Source organism: Ranitomeya variabilis, chromosome 4 (genome assembly GCF_051348905.1).
Source record: "Ranitomeya variabilis isolate aRanVar5 chromosome 4, aRanVar5.hap1, whole genome shotgun sequence".
In the NCBI taxonomy this organism is placed as follows: domain Eukaryota; kingdom Metazoa; phylum Chordata; class Amphibia; order Anura; family Dendrobatidae; genus Ranitomeya; species Ranitomeya variabilis.
In genome coordinates this window covers 508,311,468-508,338,108 of record NC_135235.1, presented here as the reverse complement: position 1 = coordinate 508,338,108, position 26,641 = coordinate 508,311,468, and positions in this window count along the sequence as shown.

Here is a 26,641-nt window from a genome sequence, read left to right as displayed (position 1 = left end):
GCTCCTTTCGCACCAATTACTGCATCAATGACGCGTGGCATGGAGGCAAGCAGCCTGTGGCACTGCTGAAGTTTTATGGAAGCCCAAGTTGCTTTGATAGCAGCCTTCAGCTTGTCTGCATTGCTGGGTCTGGTGTCTCTCATCTTCCTTCTGACAATATATCATACATTCTCTATGGGGTTAAGGTCAGGCGAGTTTGCTGCCAATCAAGCACAGTAATACTGTTGTATTTAAACCAGGTATTGGTACTTTTGACAGTGTGGACAAGTCCTGCTTGAGAATGAAATTTCCATCTCATAAAGCTTGTCAGCAGAGGGAAGCATGAAGTGCTCTAAAATTTCCTGGTAGAGAGCTGCGTTGACTTTGGTCTTGACAAAACACAGTGAATCTACACCAGCAGATGACATGGCTCCCCACACAATCACTGATTGTGGAAACTTCATACTAGACCTCAAGCAGCTTGGATTGTGTTCCCCTCCACTCTTTCTCCAAACTCTGAGACCTTGATTTCCAAATGAAATGGAAAATTTACTTTCATGTGAAAACAACACCTTGGACCACTGGGCAACAGTCCAGTTCTTTTCCTCCCTGGCCAAGGTAAGATGTTTTTGGCATTGTCTATTGTTCATTAAAACAACGATTGCGACAATTGTAGCCCATGTCCTGGATATGTCTGTGTGTGGAGGCTCTTGAAGCAATAACTCCAGCAGCAGTCAACTACTTGTGAATCTCCCCCAAGGTTTTGAATGGCCTTTTCTTAACAATCCTTTCAAGGCTGTGGTTATCCCGATTGCTTGTCCACCTTTCTCTACCACAGATTTTTTTCTTCCACTCAATTTTCCATTAATATTCTTGGATACAGCACTCTGTTAACAGCCAGGTTCTTTAGTAGTGACCTTTTGTGGCTTACCCTCCTTGTGGAGTGTGTCAATGACAGCCATCTGGACATCCGTTATGTCAGAAGTCTTCTCCATGATTGTGGAGCCTACTAAAACAGACTAAGGGACCTTTTTAAAGGCTTAGGAAGCCTATGCAGGTGTTTATTGTTAATTATTCTAATTTACTGAGATAATGTCTTTTGGGTTTTCATTGGCTGAAATCATCTACTTTAACAGAAATAAACACTTGAAATAAATCACTCTTTTTTAATGCCTCTATATGAGTTTCACTTTTTGTATTGAAGAATTGAAATAAAATAACTTTTTGGTGATATTCTAATTTAGTGAGAAGAATTTGTATGTCCCCAAATCTGCTCGACTTGAAGTCCTCAAACTTGTCCATTATTCTAAACTTGTAGAACACCCTGGAATCATGAAAATGCAAGAACTACTGCTTTGTTGTTTTTGGTGGCCTAATTTTAGGAAGAATTCGAGAAAATATGTTTCCTCCTGTTTAACATGTGCACGGAACAAGACGCCACAATCTTCACCTCCAGGACTCCTTCAACCTCTTCCAATTCCATCCAAACCTTTTGGATCAATCTCAATAGATTTTATTGTAGACCTACATCTCTCTAAAGAAATGACTGTTATCTTTGTTGTAGTGGAATGGCTCACAAAGATGGCCCATGTTATTCCAACTAAAGGGACTCCTACCACTGAACAAGCTGCAGAATTAGGGGTCATAGAAATATTCAGGCTGCATGGAATTCCTGACACTGTAATTTCTGATAGAAGTGTTCAGTTTACATCAAAATTTTGGAAAAGCTTTAGTACAGCATTAGGAGTTGCTGTCAATTTGTCTACTGCCTTCGACCCACAATCCAATGCCCAGATTGAAAAAACTAACCAAACTTTCAAACAGTATATACGCTGTTTTATTTGTTACCTGCAGGATGACTGGGTGGACTGTTCACCAACAGCAGAATTTGCCTATAATAACTCCAAGCATAGTTCTACATCACAAAGCCCATGTTTTTGCTAATTATGGCTTGCATCCAGTATGAATTCCTAGTCTCTTATCGAATACTTTTGTTCCTACTTTTACTGACAGACTTACAAAGTTTCAGAAAGTTCAGGAAGAACTAATTGAGATGTTACAAAAGGTCCAAGAAATTTACAAAGAAATAGAGGATAAACATTGCAAAGCCCCTCCTACCCTTCAAGTTGGTGACAAGGTTTGGTTAGCTACAAAAAATCTGAAAGCTAACATACCGCCTTCTTAATTGGGTAAAAAATGCATAGGACCTTTTCAAATTTCTGCACAAATGAACCCAATTGCTTTCTGTTTAAAACTTCCTAACAGCCTGAAAATACACACTGTATTACATTCCATGTATCCTTGCTCAAACCATTCACTGAGAACCCATTTCCAGGAAGAACTCTGCCACCTACTCCACTAGAAGATTTAGAGGAAGATTGCAACATTTGGTGCAATGGAAGGGTTATGGACTAGAAGATAATTCATGGGAGCCAGAAGGCAATATCCATGGACCCAAGATTACAAGAGCCTTTCACCAGAGACAATCAGAGAAGCTAACACATGAGATGTCCAGAAGCCGTCCTGGAAGGAGGGAAGTGCTGTCTGGACTCAAACCCAATAGCTCTTGTGCACCAAGCAGCATCTCTTCCCTCTGAGCTATTCAGCTCTCTGGACAATTCCTTGCTAAACCAGATATTAGTACCTGTTTTGTTCCTGATTGTCTCCACCCTGAGTTCTTGATTGTCTACACTCAGTGATCTCCTGATTGAACACCCTACTTAAACCTGGCATTATTGAGCTCCCAGCCTTTAGTCTAGTTTCTTTACACCCACTGCTTATCCTCAAGATTCTACTGATGCACCATGCACTGGTCTTGAAATTGATGCGTTTGGCCCAGGATAGGGGGTGCAGTTCTTCTTTGGTATGGAATAGCAGAAGTGAAGGAAGCAAGGAAACAGTGAGGAGCAAGAAGCCATCTCTTTCTAGGGTCAGGCGGCAGGAGAAGCGCTAGGGGGAACAGGAGGTGATGTCTTTCTCGTGAGCTCAGCTTGGGTGGACTTGCAGCTCAGATCTCGGATAGCGAGCTGGATGAGAAGGTTAGAAGGCTCAATAGAGAGAAGCATGATGCTAATTTGCAATTCTCATGCAGTGAAGGTCTGAATGTGGACGAAGGAAATGTCAAGATATAACACATCGGAAAAAATGTTTTGGTAAAAAAAGGAGTCTCAGGGCTCATCCTTGGAGTGGGATCCCCTGGGGACACCAACTATGACCCAGACCCAGATGCCAGAGGAGGGCTCAGCTGCCCTGCCCCAGTTGGACCTCTCCAACCAGTACCATGTTGTGTGTGACTGGGGGTTTCCTCAGGAATGAAAGGAAGAAGGATATGGGTGTGTCTGAAATGTGGGATAATGTCAGCTTCATCTGAGGAGGAGCACATTTCGGGGGGTGAAAGTTACTGTTGATCTTAATTACCCATGGTGGCGGCACTCAACCCATTGATGCTGGCTACCATTAATGTTGCCAGCATAAAGTCAGATGCAGCTATCTTTACAGCCTTTGATTTTCTCGGTTGCCTTTACCCTGATATTTTACTTTTTCTGTAGACCAAGTTGTCAGACCTGACGTGTTTGCGGAAGCCAAGAAGGGAGTTGACGCATGGGCCCTCCTACTGGTCTCTTGCGGCTGAACCATATAGCTGGGTGGAGGTTCTAGTTTAAAACTGCAGATGTTGAATGCTGATGGGTAAATGAATTGGAAATGGTCCTTCAACTTGGATGTGCTCATGAAAGGACAGGAGCTTTGCCTCGTGAACATCTCTGGTCCTCAGTCCAAGTGGGACCGTAAAAGTCTTTTCATGAGGATTAAACCCTTTCTGTTTTCTGGATGGCAGGTGGTCTTTGGACAGGATTTTGATAATGTCTTAAGGACCCAGGATCGAGGAGGTCCCAGAGACTGGCTGGCTTATGATAGAGTTGCTTTAAATAGCATAGTACCGAGGCTCGCCTGGTGGATGTCTACATCAGGAATAACCCAGGCCACACTGGGTTCAAGTATTTTAGAGGAAATCAGATTAGGTCTAGGTTTAATTTAATGGAGGAGGCAATTTTTCATTAGTGATAAAGATGGAATTCTCTGACCACTATTTGATTATGTTTTTTTTTTGGAATGTCGCAGAGACCCTTCGGATTGGAAGAGTCATGTGGAAGTTTAATTTGTCACTACTTCAGGAATCAGCTGTAAGACAGACCACTGAGGAAGGTACCATTGTTGGGCATTTGTAGCACAAAATCAGAGTGGTGGTAGATGTTTAAACACCTGGTAGTGAAATTCTTCCACCTTCTCTCTAACTTCAGAAGCCTAAACAGGGAACGCCTGTGTCAGAGCCTGAGGAGGAAACTTGAGCACATTGTCTCGACTGAGGGTAACCGAGAGGACATTTCCAGAGTTAAAGCCTTGCTGACAGGCACACAGTATGACTGGCACACATCTTTAGTTTTTGAGAGGTATTTGGGGAAATACTGCTTGCCTGACCCCTACAGAATTTGTAATATGTCAGTGAATGGTAAGATTATAGTGGGTCTGAAGGATGGTATGGGTTGTCTGATGAGGTCTATATCAGGGATCCTGGAAGTCGTCAGATCTTACTGCTCAAACCTCTTGGGAAGGAAGGAGCTGGATCGAGACCGCATGTTGGTTTTCCTGGCTGAGACCCTATGTCAGAGGTAGAACCCTGGCTTGGAGTTTTTGAAGATGTGATCAAAGAAGAGAATGTAAGACTGGCGATTGATGGGCTTCCGTTCAAAAAGTTGCCATGTCCGGATGGCTTAACATCTGAGTCTTACAATACCTTTAAGGACTCCTTGGTACCTATTAACTCAGGTGTTTAATGAGTATCTGCCGAGATCAATGAGGAGGTCTGTTCCATCAAAGCATAAGGACCCATCACACATTGGAAACTGGAGTCCCACAGCACTTGGACTGTGAATAGGAAGGTCCTGACTAAGGTGCTTTTTTATTAGGTTGGTTTATTAGGTTCCTTTCAGAGGCCCAGCACTGCTGTATTAAAGATCGTAGTACTTTTAGTGAAGTTCTCAGTATATGGACATCCATGGGGCAGGAGTAGGCCTTTGGAATTGGTTTTTTGCTATGTCTGGATCAGGCTAAAGCTTTTGACCAAGTTAATCACAAGTACCTCTGGTCCACCCTTTTGAGGTATGGTCTACCAGGGGTTTTTGGGAACATTGAATAGAGTTGTTCAGAGTTTTCCACTGGTGAATGATTGGGTTGGGCAACCTTTTGAGGTCAGTTATGGTGTCCGCCAGGGTTTTTCACTTAGTCCTTAGATGTAAGCGCTCGTGATTGATCTATTGGTAAAAAGCATGGATCGTGAGCCGTTGGTGGTGGTGGAGAAGGACACTCCTTTATGGTGCACCACCATCTTTGTTTCCTCAGAAGGGAAGGTTGAGAAGGTGATATCGGAAGTGGAACATTACTCAGAGGCATCCTGGCCCAAGTTCAATCAGGACAAGCCTGAAAGTCTCTGGCTGGGGGATGGAGACCCTGGTTTTGGTCTCCCAGACACACTTCCACATCCCCAGGAGTATGCCAAAGTTTTACGCATTGAATTCAGCCAGGGTGATTACCTCGCTAAAAACATGGATGGCAGCCTCAAGTGTGCCACCTGGAGAGTGGACCAATGGAAAGGTTGGTCTTTGACCCCGAGGGAAAGGTTAAACTTATGCAAAGCTTTCCTGCTCTCTTTGTTAATCTACCTGTGCAGTGCCTGCATTTTACCAGAACCTCTCTGGATGCGAGTTTATAGCCTTTTTTCCAACTGTTATGGTGGAACAGGCCGAACCTAGTCAAATGGGAGGTTACTTACCATACGAGGAGACTAAGGGGGTTAAATAGGGTAAACCCCTTGGTGTTCCCAGCAAACGCTTTTTTGAAAGTGAACATTGCAAACCTCTGGAAGGAGAGGGCTTCTCTGTGAGTATTCTCATACAGGGGTGGTTTCAGCCTTTCTTCTGGGAATGGGAGACAGGGGTCATGTGAATGTTCTTTTTGCCCAGGCATCTCTCGGCTTAAGTCACCCCGGTTCTGAAGTTAACTCACCGGTGGGTGTGTGGGAGGTAAGAACTCTGTCAATGAAACTTCTTGATGAGAGTGTCTTGTAAACACATTTCCAAAAACCTCTGGACCTCAGGGACTGCCCAAATAAGGATCTGGAGGTGGGGCAGTGGATTTTAAATTCAAGTAGGATCCCCTTGAAGTTTTGTAACTTGACTTGGTGCGGTTTATGTGACGGAAATCCTGAAGTACAGGAATTCCAAGCTCAGGAATTGCCCTCAGGAGAGTTGTGCTGACGTGCAGGAAAGTATGGAGCACTTTGTGCTTCGGTGTACCTTCAATATAGATATTTACAAGAAGGTGGGTTCATCCATAGACTGGCCTCGGCTGGCTTACCTCTCCTATGCCGAGTGAGCTTATGGGGCATTTAGAGACCTTGGTGGCAGAGACAGAACCACTTTTTTCTTAGTCAGCATAGTGGTTAGATTTTTCACTTCGAATGCACGGTGTCTAGTCTTCACAGGAAGCAAAATCCTCCCAGTGGAAGAGGTATGTATGTAGTAACCTCCTAGTTGACCTGGTGAAGGATAGCTCCTTGGAGTATGAACGATTGATAGCACTGATAGCGTCTCGGCTCTGGAGAGGGTTCTCCTTTAGGGTGCCTTAGTCTTGTAGTACCCCAAGTCTTCCTGGTGGTGGGCTGATTTCTTTCATGACTTGATTTTTGTTTAATTTGGTTAAGTGGTGGAAAGGTTTTACAAGCTCCGAACCTGAGCAAGTTTGATTTGTAGGTTTGTTATGATGTAATGTATATTTGGTTGCCACTGTTGGGTTAGGGGTGTTATGTGGGAAGTGGGGGTTGTGAGATGGGGGATTGTGTTTTGGGTGTTATAAGGACTGGTCTGGCCTGGCTCAGGCCCATCTGGGGAAAACTTTTGGGGTCTGACCCAAGCTCGGAAAACTGTCCTGATCTTGGTGGCCAGAGCTGGATCGGGGGTGATGGATTTAGGTAGAATACATTTAGGATAGGGTTGACATGTTACTGAAAAAACTTTGGAAAAAAGAAAAATGTATATATGTCTATGCTGTTTTTGTTTGGTGTGTCATTATTATGAATTGATATCATGACACTGGAACCAAATGTGGTAGGAGGGCAGTTGTAACTAGTATAAATAGTGTAGTTTTGTATATAATGTAAGAGTGGAGGGAAAGGTAGGTACCTGTTAATTATTGCTGGATCTCCTATTTGATGCTCTCATTCTTTGCACCACAAAAATGTGCAGAATTTTACAGGGCCTGTATACAGAGAGAGAGAGAGTGCCAGCCAAATTATTACACTGCCTGTAAGCAGAGAGCCCCACATAACCCATTTTCAGAGTATGCCCACAGAGGCTGTTTTGCAGAGTACCCTCACAGAGGCTGTTTTCAGAGTACCCTCAACAAGGCTGTTTTGCAGAGCATATCCACAGAGGCTGTTTTGCAGAGTGCACCCACATAGGCTCTTTATTTACAGAGTACACCCACACAGGCTTTTTGGCAGAGCACTCCCACAGAGACGAGTGCTGTGCACACACAAAGGCTTTTGAGATGAGAAATACAAAAAATACTAAATTCACAACCTGATGTAACTAGTTTAGCACAACAAGAAGAGCCTTTACATCCGTACAATTTAAACATTGACAAATCCCCCGGCCCAGATGGCATTCATCCACGGATACTGAGGGAATTGAGCTCAATAATTGACAGACCACTGTATCTCATATTGTTAGACTCTCTTGTAACAGGGGTGCCACAGGATTGGAGGATGGCTCACGTGGTACCAATATTTAAGAAAGGTAAGAAGGTGGATACAGGCAACTATCGTCCGGTAAGCCTGACATCAGCAGTGTGCAACATTTTTAAGGGCATCATAAGAAATGATCTGCAGAAATATATTGCAGAGAATAATATAATAACAGAAGACCAGCATGTATTCATGAAGAGTAAGTCGTGTCTAACTAACATGTTGGGTTTTCGTGAGGAGGTGAGTGGAAATCTGGATGTAGGTAATGCAGCTGATGTGATTTATCTGTACTTTGCAAAGGCATTTGATACTGTTCCACATAACAGACTTATACTTAAGCTACAGAAGCAAGGACTGGGGAAACTATATGTAGATTGGTAAGGAATTGGCTAAATGACTTGAAACAAAGAGTTGTCATAAATGGTACATTCTCTAAATGGGATATAGTCAGCTGTGGTGTACCACAGGGATCTGTGCTAGGACCGATTATTTTTAACCTCTTTATTAATAACCTTGTGGATGAGATTGAGAGTAAAGAGTCAGTCTTTGCTGATGATGTGAGGGGAGCCAGGGCCGTAGTCATGGCTGATATATATTGTTCAATCATGTCCTGGTACCCCGTCACATAAATACAATGTCCCCTTTACAGCATATCTTCTTCTCCACCTTCTGCACCGTCAGGTTTCCATCATGGCTGCTGAATCTCTCCTGCTGGCATTGTAACGTATAAAGAGACAGAGTCCAAGTTCAACTTAAAACAGACAACTTTACTGGCTTCTTTCCTCAGTACGTCCAAATCCATTACAGCATCAACATAGGGTACTACACAGCTTCTTTCCTTCTCTTTCCCTGTGCTCTCCCTCATGTCCTTTAACATGTACCCGAGTCGTGTCATGTCCAGTACCGCAGCGTCCTCCCTGTCCTGCTTCACTACTTTTAGGAGTTCACTTGTCTGTTTCACCCCAGACATAAGGGCATCTGCCCACATAGTAAGCGACCACATGATGGAGCCACCTGCGTTCTTATGCTGCTGCAATTTCCAATACTCCAGCTCTGGATGGCTGGGCTCTTATCTGTGAACGTTGTGGGGTCACTGTGCTGTCCCGAGCTCTAAGCGCTACATGACTGTTTGGACTCCCTGGCCCTACTGACTATGATCAAGAAATGCTCTTGGCTTACTTACAGTAGACTACTCCTATGTAAAATATGACACTAATGTACCCCCATCTAGTGTCCACCTTGAGACCTTGATGTACTGCACTTACACTAAACTACAGCATAATATTGTACAATACACTACAATATAGTTATGTACATTACACATTAATACAGAGGGGTGGGGTACATGTCAGTCCTGGTACACCGCGTACAACGACATCAAACTACGAAGGATATTAAAATCTGACCTTGACATTGCAATATTGCAAAACGATCTGAATAAGATGACTGAATGGACAAACACTTGGCAAATGAGATTTAGTGTAGATAAATGTAAAGTAATGCACATAGGACGGAGTAATCCTATTGCTGCATATACATTAAATGGGAGTATACTTGGGACTACAGAACAGGAGAAGGAATTGGGTATTCTTGTTACAAGTAAGCTGAGTAGCAGTACTCAATGTCAAGCAGCAGCTGCAAAAGCAAACAAGATTTTAGAATGCATAAAAAGAGAGATAAAATCCTGTGATCCCAACATATTATTATACCCCTTTATAAATCACTGGTGAGGCCACATCTAGAATAGTTGATCCAGTTTTGGGCTCCATATTTTAATAAGGATATTCAGAAGTTAGAATCAGTTCAACGACATGCAACTAGATAATTACAAGGGATTGAAGGCCTCTCATATGAGGAGAGGTTGGAAAAGTTGGGCTTGTTTAGATTAGAAAAAAGACACCTCAGAGGGGATCTCATTTACATGTATAAATATATGTGTGGCCAGTACAAAACACTGGCACATGACTTATTCCTTCCAAGGACCGTGCTAAGGACTAGGGGGCACTCATTACAGGTGGAAGAAAGGCGATTACGACACCTAAACAGGAAAGGGTTCTTTACAGTTAGAGCAGTCAGACTGTGGAATGCCCTACCACAGGAGGTAGTAATGGCAGACTATGAGCTAACAGCTTTTTAAAAAGGCTAACAGCTTTTTAAAAAGGGCTGGACGATTTCCTTGATACACATAACATTGCAGGTTATAGCTAGATTAGTAACAAAATGTACAGTCAGTGGAGAAAGTTTGACCTTTGATGGACCGAGGTCTTTATTCAACCTCTGTAACTATGTAACTATGTATATTATGGGACAAAGCAAGAACTTGACTTGGCCTCAGAAATTTTTGGGGGACAATTTTAAAAAGATTGTGAATTGGATTGTATTAAAAAAAACTTTTGGAAGTCTGTTATGGCTCTTATACCAGTACCAGGCTGTTAGGGCACGCTACACACAGAGGCTTTTTGGCTGAGTACTCCCACAGAGAAGTGTGCAGAGTACTCCTATAGTGGCTTTTGGGCAGAGTACTCCTACAGAGACGGGTGCAAAGTAGACACACAGGCTTTTTGGCAGAATAGTTTTAACAGATACGGGTGCAGAGTACACACAGGCGTTTTGGCAGATTGCACTCACAGAGACACGTGCAGCGTACACACAGAGGATTTTTGGCACAGTACTCCCATAGAGATGGGTGCAGAGCACACATATAGAGGTTTTTTGCATAGTACTCCCACATAAATGTGTGCAGAGTACATACACAGATGCTTTTGACATAGTACTCCTACAGAGAAGGGTGCAGAGTACAGGTACAGAGGTTTTGTGGCACAGCACTTCCACATTGACGGGTGCAGAAAACAAACAGAGGCTTTTTGCCACAGTACTCCCACGGAGATGGGTGCAGAGTACACACACACAGGCTTTTTGGCAGAGTATTCCCACAGAGATGGGTGCAGAGTACACACATAGAAGCTTTTTGGCAGAGTACTCCTACAGAGACTGATGCAGAGTAGACACACAGGCTTTTTGGCAGAATACTCTCACATAGACAAGTGCAGAGTACACACACAGCCTTTTTGGCAGAGTTCACATACAGAAACAGGTACAGATGACACAGACAGAGGCCTTTTGTCACAGTACTCCCACAGAGATGTGTGCATATTACACACAGAGGCTTTTTGACAAAGTACTCCCATAGAGATGGGTGCAGAGTACACACACAATGATATTTTTGCATAGTACTTCCACAGAACGTGTGCAGAGTACGAACACAGAGGCTGTTTGGCACGGCACTCCCACAGAGACAGGTGTTGAGTGCACACACAGAGGTTTTGTGGCACAGTACTTCTACATTGACGGGTGCAGAGTACAAACATAGAGGCTTTTTGCCCCAGTATTCCCACAGAGATGGATGAAGAGTACACACAGAGGTTTTTTGACACAATACTCCCACAGAAACAGATGCAGACTACACACACAGAGGGTTTTTGGCAGAGCGATCCCACAGAGATGTGTGCAGAGTACACACAAAGACAATTTGGCACAGTACTCCCACTTTAACAGGTGCAGAGTAAAAACACAGAGCTTGACACTGTCCCTACTTGAGCTGCGTCCAGTCCCTATGCTAATCAGAGTAGAATGGCAACGACATCAATAATCCGACATTTATACAGGCTGGGTCACATGGCACGCCGACCAATTACAGCGATTCCAATAACTGGCATAGTTGTGATGGCTCCGAAAGTATCCCCAATCTAAAAGCTTGTTAATTGGCTGCGCTGCAGCCTTTCAACAAACTTTATTAGGCACCGAACCCGGACAGTAAAACAGACTTCCACAAAAAGTCTGTGTTCGTAGTTCGGGTTTGCTCATCCCTAGCCATAATCAATTTGGCAAGACAATCAATGAAAATGTTGAGATACCCCCTTAACACTTCTTTTTCCAAAACTCTCAAGTACATTAGAGAAAAAGATTTTAAATTATGCACATCACTGAAAAATATGGCGAACATTACTTATATTACTTTTCTATCCCTGAAGCTTCTGCAGCCTGTTACTAAGTTTTAATTTATACTTGATGTAAATATGCTGTATAGACAGGCTATAACCTGCTCACCATTTTACTAGATAAGGCTACAGGCTTTAAAGTAAATGATGGGCTCCGAAGGTCAAGCAGAAGACAACACTATTTGGAGCCTAATCACTTACAGTTCCAGCCTATATTTAAATGTGGCCATACGTACTAGAAAGCTGTCATTTCCCACAACTGGGGAATCATTCAGTATTATTTTATCACTGTATTTTTGTGAATATACTGCTTTGGAATCAGGTTTGCCTCTTTTAGAAAATTGTCCTGTATCTCTCACGGTAGCCGAGCTCTGATGTACGTAACCCCTCCCTTCTTACAATTGGGTCTAGGCTTGTCATTCATCTTCAGCTGATGTTCATATCTATGAGCTTGAAAATAAAGCTTCTTCTGGAATCTTCATACATGCCTTTGCAATCGAATTAAGCTATTTGATGGAATCACTTTGTGTGAGTACTGGTTCAATACAGACATCTATAAAAAAAACTATCTCAAGAGCCGTAAAACAGCAGCCTTGGTATGGAACCAGAATAATAGCTGTATGCCAAACTTTAATTTGTCTGGCAGCTATAGCTCCTGACTCCCCCATACATAGGAACACATCGCCTCCTTTTTCTTTTTCAAGAGAGCCACTGCTAGAATATTTCTGACAGCGGCTTATCTTCTGCCAAACAAAAGCAAGAGGTGGTTGAATTCAAACCTGTCCTTATGTCCCCTGTCATCTGTTGGGAGGCACCCATACACATTAGATGCCAAAATCAGGATGCACGGGGACATTTATTTTAGATTAAACCTTAGAGATGATGTGTCATAATAAAAAAGTTACTGTCATAAAGTAGGTGAGCAGGTTCTGTATCTATGGACAGTGAACCTACCTGTCCAACGCTTTCCAGAGGATATGCTTTGTTTGAGGGATTGCTAAAAATGTTAATCACCCATTTTATGTTTCTCTCACTATAACTCTTTCTGGTCTGCAGCCTTATTCTTCCTGTAAAAAATACCAGTACTTTAATGTAACCAACTAAAGTCATCTAAGTTCATATGAATGTGTCAAAAACAAATCTGCCAAGGCAATTAGGTCCTATTATAAACAGAAGCCACAACTCACTAGCCTGATGTAACCTCTGATGCGTGCCATCAAAAGACCTCACTTAACTGCATGATTCTCTCAGATCTAGTGCATCATAGAATTATATCAAAATCTGTCATTCCCCTGCAAATTGAACATTTCTCATACAAATGGCCCGGTAAACCACAATGACCAGAATGAAATATTACAGGCATTTGCAAATCGATCACTAGATAGTTACACAGCTAGGATATAAATCACAATTTATAAATATATATATATATATATATATATATATATATATATATATAAGAGTTTTTGGCAAAGCCAGCTTACCGCTTTGAAGAAACCGGAACACATCCAACCTGTGGATACAGTTGGCACGGAAAACGGATTGGGATAAATCCACACATGTAAAGAAAAAACTTTTTGTTTCTCCAGCGATCAGTCCAATAGTAGAGTAAAATATACCTTTCTTTTATCCATTAAAAAGTTCCAGATTTCCTCAGTTACAATATTGCATACATTCAATCCCTTAGGGACGACATGTTTCAACACCACATGTGTCTTCCTCCAGGTCCATTTGAACTTTTTAATGGATAAATAAAAGGTATATTTTACTCTACCATTGGACTGATCAAAAAGTTTATTTATATATATATATATATATATATATATATATATATATATATATATATATATATATACACAGTTGTATGAAAAAGTGTTTGCCCCCTTCCTGATTTCCTATTCCTTTGCATGTGTGTCACACTTAAATGTTTCAGATCACCAAACAGATTTAAATACTAGACAAAGATAACACAAGTAAAAACAAAATGCAGTTTTAAATTAAGATCTTTATTATTAATGGAGAACAGGGCCATGTGTGAAAAAGTAATTACCCCCTAAACCTTATAACGGGTTGGGCCGCTCTTAGCAGCAACAACTGTAATCAAGCGATTGCGATAACTGCCAATAAGTCTTTTACAATGCTACGGAAGAATTTTGGCCCACTCATCTTTACAGATTCACTTTAATTCAGCCACATTGGAGAAATTTTGAGCATGAACTATCTTTTTGAGGTCGTGCCACAGCATCTCTACCAGATTAAGGTCAGGACTTTGACTAGGTCATTCCAAAGTCTTAATTTTCCTCTATTAAGCCATTCAGAGGTGGACTTGCTGGTGTGTTTTGGATGACTGTCTAGATAGGTACACAGCTAGTAAATAAATCACAGTATTTATATATATATATATATATAATAATAAATAAATAATAAAGACCTTCATTTAAAAGCTGCATTTTGTGTTTTTTGTGTTATATTTGACTAATATTTACATTTGTTTGGTAATCTGAAACATGTAAGTGTGACAAATATTTAAAAGAATAGGAAATCAGGAAGGAGACTAATGCTTTTTCACGGTATATACATACAAAGCAGTCTTACTATAGGTAAGAAAGCACTTTGGAATGCAATCTGTATCTACTTAAAAAAAAGAAAACACCCCAAATTCTATTTATATAGATCCTCGTGCAAATATTTTTTGTATTTATAATTTTCCTTAATAGAAACCTCCTGGAGATTTTGACAATAAAATATATGCTGGATCTTAGCAAGAATTTGTCTGGTGGAAAATAAGAAAATACTGGACCAGCTGAGTGGCAATGACTCCTTACATAAATTCCTGTAACTATTGTTTCATCACTTTGTTGAACTCATGACTATGAATCATGAATTATGATGGTAACAATTCATATGTTGATGTTCCTGGAGGTTTTTTTGGAGGGTCATAAATTTTGAAACAAATTATTTACCCTTATTTGAACCTTGGGAAGTTATTGATTTTCCTGTATGTCAGAGTGCATTAAATAATACACTAACATGACTAAATACGATACACCGCTTCTGTAGGACTGACACCTTATTAGTAACAGAGATTCTTGCTTCACTCAATAGACAATTTAGGGCTCATTTAGACTTAAATTATTCTCTTTCGAGTGCTATCTGTACTTTTCTTGTGTAGCTCTCATGCCTGTAATAATGAATGGGACCCAGTAGCATAGCTACTGGGGGGGCAGAGGGTGCGGGCGCCCCGGGCCCGGTGCTCTGAGGGGGCCCACCAGGAGCTTCGCTACTGCAACTGTATCGGCGCGCACAGCGTGCCGATACAGTTACATTCTGCGGCAGAATCGATCTCCCTGCTCTGCCGCTATGGGGCCCCTGAGCAGGCGGGGGGCCCCGGTGCCAGCAGTGGGCCCCCCGCCATCATCGGAAGATCAGCTGTACCAGCATTTAGCTGATCGCATTGATGGGAGAAGGAGCGCTATGCTCCTTCTCTCATCATCCCACTGTCAGTGTCGGCATCTGATGTCGCTGACACTGACGGCGGGCGCGATGACGTCACTGCCCGGCGCCAGCTGTCAGGAGATCTGTGGGAGCAGCGCAGGAACCAGGAAGAAAAGAGGTGAGTATTTATTTATTTTATTTTTTACTAGCTGAAGAGCCCGGCGTTGCCTGGGCATAGTAAATATCTGTGGCTAGTTATAGCACCTCACTTCTCTTATTTTCCCATCACGCCTCTCATTTTCCCCCTCACATCTCTCATTTTCTCCCTTACACCTCTTATTTTCCCCCTCACTCCTCTCATTCCCCCCTCACTCATCTCATTCCCCCTCACTCCTCTCATTTCCCCCTAACACTTGTCATTTCGACATCACATCTGTCATTTTCCAATCACTCCACTGTTTTCCCTCACTCCTCTCATTTTGCACTCACACCTTTTCATTTTCACCTCACACCTCTTATTTTCCCCTCAGTATATACATGTTTGTCATCTCCCTTATATATAGTATACACCTGTATGTCATCTCCTGTATATAGTATATACCTGTATGTCATCTCCCCTGAAAATAGTATATACTTGCTGTATGTCATCTCCTCCTGTATATTGTATATATCTATGTGTCATCTCCTCCTGTATATAGTATATTGTTGTGAAATTGGATTTTGGGCTCCCCCGGTGGCCACTGGTGGAATTGAACTTGTGTGCATCATCCCCTCTGTTCACCTGTTCCCATCAGGATGTGGGAGTCGCTATTTAACCTTGCTCCTCTGTCACTTCCATGCCGGTCAACATTGTAATCAGAAGCCTTTCTGTGCATGTTCCTGCTACCAGACAACTTCCAGCTAAGTCGGACTTTTGTCCTTGTTTGTTTTTTGCATTTTGTTCCAGTTCACAGCTGCAGTTTCGTTTCTGTGTCTGGAAAGCTCTTGTGATCTGAAATTGCCACTCTGATGTTATGAGTTAATACTAGAGTCTTAAAGTAATTTCAGGATGGTGTATTGATAGGGTTTTCAGCTGACCATGAAAGTACCCTTTCTGTCTTCCTGCTATCTAGTAAGCGGACCTCGATTTTGCTAAACCTATTTTCATACTACGTTTGTCATTTTCATCTTAAATCACCGCCAATATATGTGGGGGCCTCTGTCTGCCTTTCGGGGAAATTTCTCTAGAGGTGAGCCAGGACTATATTTTCCTCTGCCAGGATTAGTTAGTCCTCCGGCCGGCGCTGGGCGTCTAGGGATAAAACGCAGGCTACGCTACCCGGCTACTGTTAGTTGTGCGGCAGGTTTAGTTCATGGTCAGTTTAAGTTTCCATCCTTCCAAGAGCTAGTTCCTATGTATGCTGGGCTATGTTCTCTTGCCATTGAGAACCGCAACAGTTTGACCGGACCACAAAGGGTTAAATTAATTGGCAGAGAAAGGAGAGAAAAAAGAAGTCTGCTGAAAAATTATTTTTTTTTTTTTTCCTTCAGTTCTGAGTGTGCTTTCAATTGAATCACTTGCAAGTCTGCCTATATTGCAGCCTTCCTCTCTCTCTCTCCTTCTAATCCTGGAATGGCTCTGTGTTCACCTGTTTAAAATGGATATTCAGAGTTTAGCTGCAGGTTTGAACAATCTCACCACGAAAGTTCAAAATTTACAAGATTTTGTTGTTCATGTTCCTATATCTGAACCTAGAATTCCTTTGCCTGAATTTTTCTCGGGGAATAGATCTTGCTTTCAAAATTTCAAAAATAATTGCAAGTTGTTTTTGTCCCTGAAATCTCGCTCTGCTGGAGATCCTGCTCAGCAGGTCAGGATTGTGATTTCCTTGCTCCGGGGCGACCCTCAAGATTGGGCTTTTGCATTGGCTCCAGGGGATCCTGCGTTGCTCAATGTGGATGCGTTTTTTCTGGCCTTGGGGTTGCTTTATGAGGAACCTCATTTAGAGCTTCAGGCGGAAAAAGCCTTGATGTCCCTATCTCAGGGGCAAGATGAAGTTGAAATATACTGCCAAAAATTCCGTAAATGGTCTGTGCTTACTCAGTGGAATGAGTGCGCCCTGGCGGCGAATTTCAGAGAGGGTCTCTCTGATGCCGTTAAGGATGTTATGGTGGGGTTCCCTGTGCCTGCGGGTCTGAATGAGTCCATGACAATGGCTATCCAGATCGATAGACGTCTGCGGGAGCGCAAACCTGTGCACCATTTGGCGGTGTCTACTGAGAAGACGCCAGAGAATATGCAATGTGATAGAATTCTGTCCAGAAGCGAACGGCAGAATTTTAGACGAAAAAATGGGTTGTGCTTTTATTGTGGTGATTCAACTCATGTTATATCAGCATGCTCTAAGCGTACTAAGAAGCTGGATAAGTCAGTTTCAATTGGCACTTTTCAGTCTAAGTTTATTCTATCTGTGACCCTGATTTGTTCTTTATCATCTATTACCGCGGATGCCTATGTCGACTCTGGCGCCGCTTTGAGTCTTATGGATTGGTCCTTTGCCAAACGCTGTGGGTATGATTTAGAGCCTCTTGAAACTCCTATACCTCTGAAGGGGATTGACTCCACCCCATTGGCTAGTAATAAACCACAATACTGGACACAAGTAACTATGCAAATTAATCCGGATCATCAGGAGATTATTCGCTTTCTTGTGCTGTATAATCTACATGATGTGTTGGTGCTTGGATTGCCATGGCTGCAATCTCATAACCCAGTCCTCGACTGGAACGCTATGTCTGTGTTAAGCTGGGGATGTAAGGGGATGCATGGGGACGTACCTTTGGTTTCCATTTCGTCATCTATTCCCTCTGAGATTCCTGAATTCTTGTCTGACTATCGTGACGTTTTTGAAGAACCTAAGCTTGGTTCATTACCTCCGCACCGGGAGTGCGATTGTGCCATAGATTTGATTCCGGGTAGTAAATACCCTAAGGGTCGTTTATTTAATCTGTCTGTGCCTGAACATGCTGCTATGCGAGAATATATAAAGGAGTCCTTGGAAAAGGGACATATTCGTCCTTCGTCATCTCCCTTAGGAGCCGGTTTTTTCTTTGTGTCTAAGAAAGATGGCTCTTTGAGGCCGTGTATTGATTATCGGCTTTTGAATAAAATCACGGTTAAATATCAATATCCGTTGCCACTGCTGACTGATTTGTTTGCTCGCATAAAGGGGGCCAAGTGGTTCTCTAAGATAGATCTCCGTGGGGCGTATAATTTGGTGCGAATTAAGCAGGGGGATGAGTGGAAAACCGCATTTAATACGCCCGAGGGCCACTTTGAGTATTTGGTGATGCCTTTTGGCCTTTCAAATGCCCCTTCAGTCTTTCAGTCCTTTATGCATGACATTTTCCGTGATTATTTGGATAAATTTATGATCGTGTATCTGGATGATATTCTGATTTTTTCGGATGACTGGGACTCTCATGTCCAGCAGGTCAGGAGGGTTTTTCAGGTTTTGCGGTCTAATTCCTTGTGTGTGAAGGGTTCTAAGTGCGTTTTTGGGGTTCAAAAGATTTCCTTCTTGGGATACATTTTTTCCCCCTCTTCCATCGAGATGGATCCTGTCAAGGTTCGGGCTATTTGTGATTGGACGCAACCCTCTTCTCTTAAGAGTCTTCAGAAATTTTTGGGCTTTGCTAACTTTTATCGTCGATTTATTGCTGGTTTTTCTGATGTTGTTAAACCATTGACTGATTTGACTAAGAAGGGTGCTGATGTTGCTGATTGGTCCCCTGCTGCTGTGGAGGCCTTTCGGGAGCTTAAGCGCCGCTTTTCTTCCGCCCCTGTGTTGCGTCAGCCTGACGTTGCTCTTCCTTTTCAGGTTGAGGTCGACGCTTCTGAAATCGGAGCTGGGGCGGTTTTGTCGCAAAGAAGTTCCGACTGCTCCGTGATGAAACCTTGTGCTTTTTTTTCTCGTAAATTTTCGCCCGCCGAGCGGAATTATGATATTGGGAATCGGGAGCTTTTGGCCATGAAGTGGGCTTTTGAGGAGTGGCGTCATTGGCTTGAGGGGGCTAGACATCAGGTGGTGGTATTGACCGACCACAAAAATTTAATTTATCTTGAGTCCGCCAGACGCCTGAATCCTAGACAGGCGCGCTGGTCGTTGTTTTTCTCTCGGTTTAATTTTGTGGTGTCATACCTACCGGGTTCTAAGAATGTTAAGGCGGATGCCCTTTCTAGGAGTTTTGAGCCTGACTCCCCTGGTAATTCTGAACCTACAGGTATCCTTAAGGATGGAGTGATATTGTCTGCCGTTTCTCCAGACCTGCGGCGGGCCTTGCAGGATTTTCAGGCGGATAGACCTGATCGTTGCCCACCTGGTAGACTGTTTGTTCCTGATGATTGGACCAGTAAAGTCATTTCTGAGGTTCATTCTTCTGCGTTGGCAGGTCATCCTGGAATCTTTGGTACCAGGGATTTGGTGGCAAGGTCCTTCTGGTGGCCTTCCCTGTCACGAGATGTACGAGGCTTTGTGCAGTCTTGTGACGTTTGTGCTCGGGCCAAGCCTTGTTGTTCTCGGGCTAGTGGATTGTTGTTGCCCTTGCCTATCCCGAAGAGGCCTTGGACGCACATCTCGATGGATTTTATTTCGGATCTTCCTGTTTCTCAGAAGATGTCTGTCATCTGGGTGGTGTGTGACCGTTTCTCTAAGATGGTCCATTTGGTTCCCCTGCCTAAGTTGCCTTCTTCTTCCGAGTTGGTTCCTCTGTTTTTTCAAAATGTGGTTCGTTTGCATGGTATTCCGGAGAATATCGTTTCTGACAGAGGAACCCAATTCGTGTCTAGATTTTGGCGGGCATTCTGTGCTAGGATGGGCATAGATTTGTCTTTCTCGTCTGCTTTCCATCCTCAGACTAATGGCCAGACCGAGCGGACGAATCAGACTTTGGAGACATATTTGAGGTGTTTTGTGTCTGCAGATCAGGATGATTGGGTTGCTTTTTTGCCTTTAGCGGAGTTTGCCCTCAATAATCGGGCCAGCTCTGCCACCTTGGTGTCTCCTTTTTTCTGTAATTCGGGGTTTCATCCTCGATTTTCCTCCGGTCAGGTGGAATCTTCGGATTGTCCTGGAGTGGATGCTGTGGTGGAGAGGTTGCATCAGATTTGGGGGCAGGTGGTGGACAATTTGAAGTTGTCCCAGGAGAAGACTCAGCTTTTTGCCAACCGCCGGCGTCGGGTTGGTCCTCGGCTTTGTGTCGGGGACTTGGTGTGGTTGTCTTCTCGTTTTGTCCCTATGAGGGTTTCTTCTCCTAAGTTTAAGCCTCGGTTCATCGGCCCGTACAAGATATTGGAGATTCTTAACCCTGTGTCCTTCCGTTTGGACCTCCCTGCATCTTTTTCTATTCATAATGTTTTTCATCGGTCATTGTTGCGCAGGTATGAGGTACCGGTTGTGCCTTCCGTTGAGCCTCCTGCTCCGGTGTTGGTTGAGGGCGAGTTGGAGTACGTTGTGGAAAAAATCTTGGACTCCCGTGTTTCCAGACGGAAACTCCAGTATCTGGTCAAATGGAAGGGATACGGTCAGGAGGATAATTCTTGGGTGACTGCCTCTGATGTTCATGCCTCCGATCTGGTCCGTGCCTTTCATAGGGCTCATCCTGATCGCCCTGGTGGTTCTGGTGAGGGTTCGGTGCCCCCTCCTTGAGGGGGGGGTACTGTTGTGAAATTGGATTTTGGGCTCCCCCGGTGGCCACTGGTGGAATTGAACTTGTGTGCATCATCCCCTCTGTTCACCTGTTCCCATCAGGATGTGGGAGTCGCTATTTAACCTTGCTCCTCTGTCACTTCCATGCCGGTCAACATTGTAATCAGAAGCCTTTCTGTGCATGTTCCTGCTACCAGACAACTTCCAGCTAAGTCGGACTTTTGTCCTTGTTTGTTTTTTGCATTTTGTTCCAGTTCACAGCTGCAGTTTCGTTTCTGTGTCTGGAAAGCTCTTGTGATCTGAAATTGCCACTCTGATGTTATGAGTTAATACTAGAGTCTTAAAGTAATTTCAGGATGGTGTATTGATAGGGTTTTCAGCTGACCATGAAAGTACCCTTTCTGTCTTCCTGCTATCTAGTAAGCGGACCTCGATTTTGCTAAACCTATTTTCATACTACGTTTGTCATTTTCATCTTAAATCACCGCCAATATATGTGGGGGCCTCTGTCTGCCTTTCGGGGAAATTTCTCTAGAGGTGAGCCAGGACTATATTTTCCTCTGCCAGGATTAGTTAGTCCTCCGGCCGGCGCTGGGCGTCTAGGGATAAAACGCAGGCTACGCTACCCGGCTACTGTTAGTTGTGCGGCAGGTTTAGTTCATGGTCAGTTTAAGTTTCCATCCTTCCAAGAGCTAGTTCCTATGTATGCTGGGCTATGTTCTCTTGCCATTGAGAACCGCAACAGTATATACCTGTATGTCATCTTTTCTGTATATACTATATACCTGTATGTCATCTTTTCTGTATATACTATATACCTGTATGTCATCTCCTCCTATATATAGTATAAACCTGTATGTTATCTCCTGTATATAATATATACCTGTATGTCATCTCCCCTGTATATAGTATATACCTGCTGTATGTCATCTCCTCCTCTATATACCTATGTGTCATCTCCTCTTTTATATAGTATATATCTTTATGTCATCTCCTCCTGTATATAGTATATACGTGTGTCATCTCCTCCTGTATATAGTATATACCTGTAAGTCATCTCCTCCTGTACATAGTATATACCTGTGTGTCATCTGCTCCTGTATATAGTATATACCTGTGTGTCATCTGCTCCTGTATATAGTATATATCTGTGTGTCTTCTCCTCCTGTATATAGTATATACGTGTGTCATCTCCTCCTGTATATAGTATATACCTGTAAGTCATCTCCTCCTGTATATAGTATATACCAGTGTGTCATCTCCTCCTGTATATAGTATATACCTGTGTGTCATCTGCTCCTGTATATAGTATATATCTGTGTGTCATCTCCTCCTGTATATAGTATATACGTGTGTCATCTCCCCTGTATATAGTATGTACCTGTGTGTCATCTCCTCCTGTATATAGTATATACATGTATGTCATCTCCCCTGTATATAGTATATACCTGTGTGTCATCTGCTCCTGTATATAGTATATACCTGTGTGTCATCTGCTCCTGTATATAGTATATATCTGTGTGTCATCTCCTCCTGTATATAGTATATACTTGTAAGTCATCTCCTCCTGTATATAGTATATACCTGTGTGTCATCTCCTCCTGTATATAGTGTATACCTGTGTGTCATCTCCTCCTGTATATAGTATATACGTGTGTCATCTCCCCTGTATATAGTACGTACCTGTGTGTCATCTCCTCCTGTATATAGTATATACCTGTGTGTCATATCCTCCTGTATATAGTATATACCGGTGTGTCATCTCCCCTGTATATAGTATATACCTGTGTGTCATCTCCCCTGCATATAGTATGTACCTGTATGTCTTCTCCCCTGTATATAGTATATACCAGTGTGTCATCTCCTGTATATAGTATATACCTGTGTGTCATCTCCCCAGTATATAGTATATACAGTTAGGTCCATATATATTTGGACAGAGACAACATTTTTCTAATTTTGGTTATAGACATTACCACAATGAATTCTAAACAAAACAATTTAGATGCAGTTGAAGTTCAGACTTTCAGCTTTCATTTGAGGGTATCCACATTAAAATTGGATGAAGGGTTTAGGAGTATCAGCTCCTTAACATGTGCCACCCTTTTTAAAGGGACCAAAAGTAATTGGACAATTGACTCCAAGGCTATTTCATGGACAGGTGTGGGCAATCCCTTCGTTATGTCATTCTCAATTAAGCAGATAAAAGGCCTGGAGTTGATTTGAGGTGTGGTGCTTGCATTTGGAAGGTTTTGCTGTGAAGTAAACATGCGGTCCAAGGAGCTCTCCATTCAGGTGAAACAAGCCATCCTTAAGCTGTGAAAACAGAAAAAACCCATCCGAGAAATTGCTACAATATTAGGAGTGGCAAAATCTACAGTTTGGTACATCCTGAGAAAGAAAGAAAGCACTGGTGAACTCATCAATGCAAAAGACAACAGTGGTGGATGATCGCAGAATAATCTCCATGGTGAAGAGAAACCCCTTCACAACAGCCAACCAAGTGAACAACACTCTCCAGGAGGTCGGCGTATCAATATCCAAATCTACCATAAAGAGAAGACTGCATGAAAGTAACTACAGAGGGTTCACTGCACGGTGCAAGCCACTCATAAGCATCAAGAATAAAAAGGCTAGACTGAACTTTGCTAAAAAACGTCTAAAAAAGCCAGCACAGTTCTGGAAGAACATTCTTTGGACAGATGAAACCAAGATCAACCTCTACCAGAATGATGGAAAGAGTAAAGTATGGCGAAGGCGTGGTACAGCTCATGATCCAAAGCATACCACATCATCTGTAAAACACGGCGGAGGCAGTGTGATGGCTTGGGCATGCATGGCTGCCAGTGGCACTGGGTCACTAGTGTTTATTGATGATGTGACACAGGACAGAAGCAGCCAAATGAATTCTGAGGTATTCAGAGCCATACTGTGTGCTCAGATCCAGCCAAATGCAGCAAAACTGATTGGCCGTCGTTTCATACTACAGATGGACAATGACCCAAACATAAAGCCAAAGCAACCCAGGAGTTTATTAAAGCAAAGAAGTGGAATATTCTTGAATGGCCAAGTCAGTCACCTGATCTCAACCCAATTGAGCATGCATTTCACTTGTTAAAGACTAAACTTCAGACAGAAAGGCCCATAAACAAACAGCAACTGAAAACCACCGCAGTGAAGGCCTGGCAGAGCATCAAAAAGGGGGAAACACAGCGTCTGGTGATGTCAACGAGTTCAAGACTTCAGCCAGTCCTTGCCAACAAAGGGTTTTCAACCAAGTACTAGAAATGAACATTTTATTTAAAATTATTGCATCTGTCCAATTACTTTTGGTCCCTTTAAAAACAGGGTGGCACATGTTAAGGAGCTGAAACTCCTAAACCCTTCATCCAATTTTAATGTGGATACCCTCAAATGAAAGCTGAAAGTCTGAACTTCAACTGCATCTGAATTGTTTTGTTTAAAATTCATTGTGGTAATGTCTATAACCAAAATTAGAAAAATGTTGTCTCTGTCCAAATATATATGGACCTAACTGTATGTGTGTGTGTCATCTCCTCCTGTATATAGTATATAGCTGTATGTCATCTCCTCCTGTATATAGTATATACCTGTGTTCCATCTCCCCTGTATATAGTATATATGTGTGTGTCATCTCCCCTGTATATAGTATATACCTGTGTGTCATCTCCTCCTGTATATAGTATATATCTGTGTGTCATCTCTTCCTGTATTAGACCTCATTCACACGTTATTTGCTCAGTATTTTTACCTCAGTATTTGTAAGCTAAATTGGCAGCCTGATAAATCCCCAACCAACAGGAAGCCCGCCCCCTGGCAGTATATATTAGCTCACACATACACATAATAGACAGGTCATGTGACTGACAGCTCCTGTATTTCCTATATGGTACAGTTGTTGCTCTTGTAGTTTGTCTGCTTATTAATCAGATTTTTATTTTTGAAGGATAATACCAGACTTGTGTGTGTTTTAGGGTGAGCTTCATGTGCCAAGTTGTGTGAGTTGAGTTTTGTGTGGCGACATGCGTGTAGCAACTTTTTGTGTGCCGAGTTGCATGTGACAGGTTAGTGTAGCAGGTTGTGTGCAGCAAGTTTTGCGCAGCAAGTTTTGCGCATGGCGAGTTTTATGTGTGGTGCGTTTTGAGTATGTGCAAGTTTTGTGTGAGGCAACTTTTGCATGTGTTGCAACTTTTGTGCATGTGGCAATTTTTCAGCGTGTGCAAGTTTTGCATGTGGCGAGTTTTCCATGAGGTGAGTTTTGCACGTGTGGCGAGTTTTGCATGAGCCTAGTTTTGCATGTGGCGAGTTTTGCGCGTGGTGAGTTTTGAGCGGCGACTTTTGTGTTTCGACTTTTATGTGGCGAGGTTGGTGTATTTGTGGTGAAATGTGTGCTGAGGGTGATATGTCTTCAAGCACGTGGTAGTGTGTGGCGCATTTTGTGTGTGTGCTCATATCCCCGTGTGTGGTGAGTATCCCATGTCGGGGCCCCACCTTAGCAGCTGTACGGTATATACTCTTTGGCGCCATCACTCTCACTCTTTAAGTCCCCCTTGTTCACATCTGGCAGCTGTCAATTTGCCTCCAACACTTTTCCTTTCACTTTTTCCCCATTATGTAGATAGGGGCAAAATTGTTTGGTGAATTGGAACGCGCGGGGTTAAAATTTCATCTCACAACATAGCCTATGACGCTCTCAGGGTCCAGACGTGTGACTGTGCAAAATTTTGTGGCTGTAGCTGCGACGGTGCAGATGCCAATCCCAGACATACACACATACACACAAACACATTCAGCTTTATATATTAGATATACCTGTAAGTCATCTCCCCTTTATTTAATATATACCTGTATGTCATCTCCCCTGTATATAGTATATACAGGGGTTGGCCAAAATAATGGAAACACCTGGAAACATCAACAAAAGTTAGTTTAATATGGTGTAGGTCCACCTTTTGCGGCAATTACAGCCTCAATTCTCTGAGGTATGGATTCATACAAGGTGTGAATTGTTTCCAATGGAATTTTAGCCCATTCTGCAGTTAAAACACCCTCCAGTTCTTTGCGAGACGATGGCGGCGGAAATCGACATCTAACTTGAATCTCTAAAATCGACCATAAATGCCCAATAATGTTGAGGTCTGGGGATTGTGGGGGCCAGAAGAGATGCTGAACTTCATTAGAATATTCCTCGTACCATGCTTTAACGATTCTAGCTGTATGAATTGGTGCACTCCAGGAACAGTGCTTGAACCATTGGATGCACTTGGTCACCCAAAATGCCTAAATAATCTCGTCTGTTAATTCTTCCATGAAGTGATATCATTGGCCTGGATCTCCACAAAATAGCACCCCAGAACATCACAGAACCTCCACCATGTTTTACGGTTGGGAGAAGGCAGTCTGGATGGAATGCTTCTTTCAGCTGTCTCCAAACATACACTCGGCCGGAGGTCAGGAATAGGGTAAACGATGATTCGTCTGAGAATATCACATGTATCCACTACTCGAGGGACCAATTCTGGAGGTTTCTACACCACTCTAAATGCTTGGAAACATTTGTCATTGAGAGCAGCGGTTTTCTAATTGTAGCTCTTCCGTGGAATCCAGATTTGTGCAGCTCCCGACGAACAGTTTTTGTGGAAACTGGGTTCTGTAGGTGTTCATTGAGCTCAGAAGTGATTTTTGGAGCCGTGCTCTTGCGATCCTCTCTCACAATTCGGTTT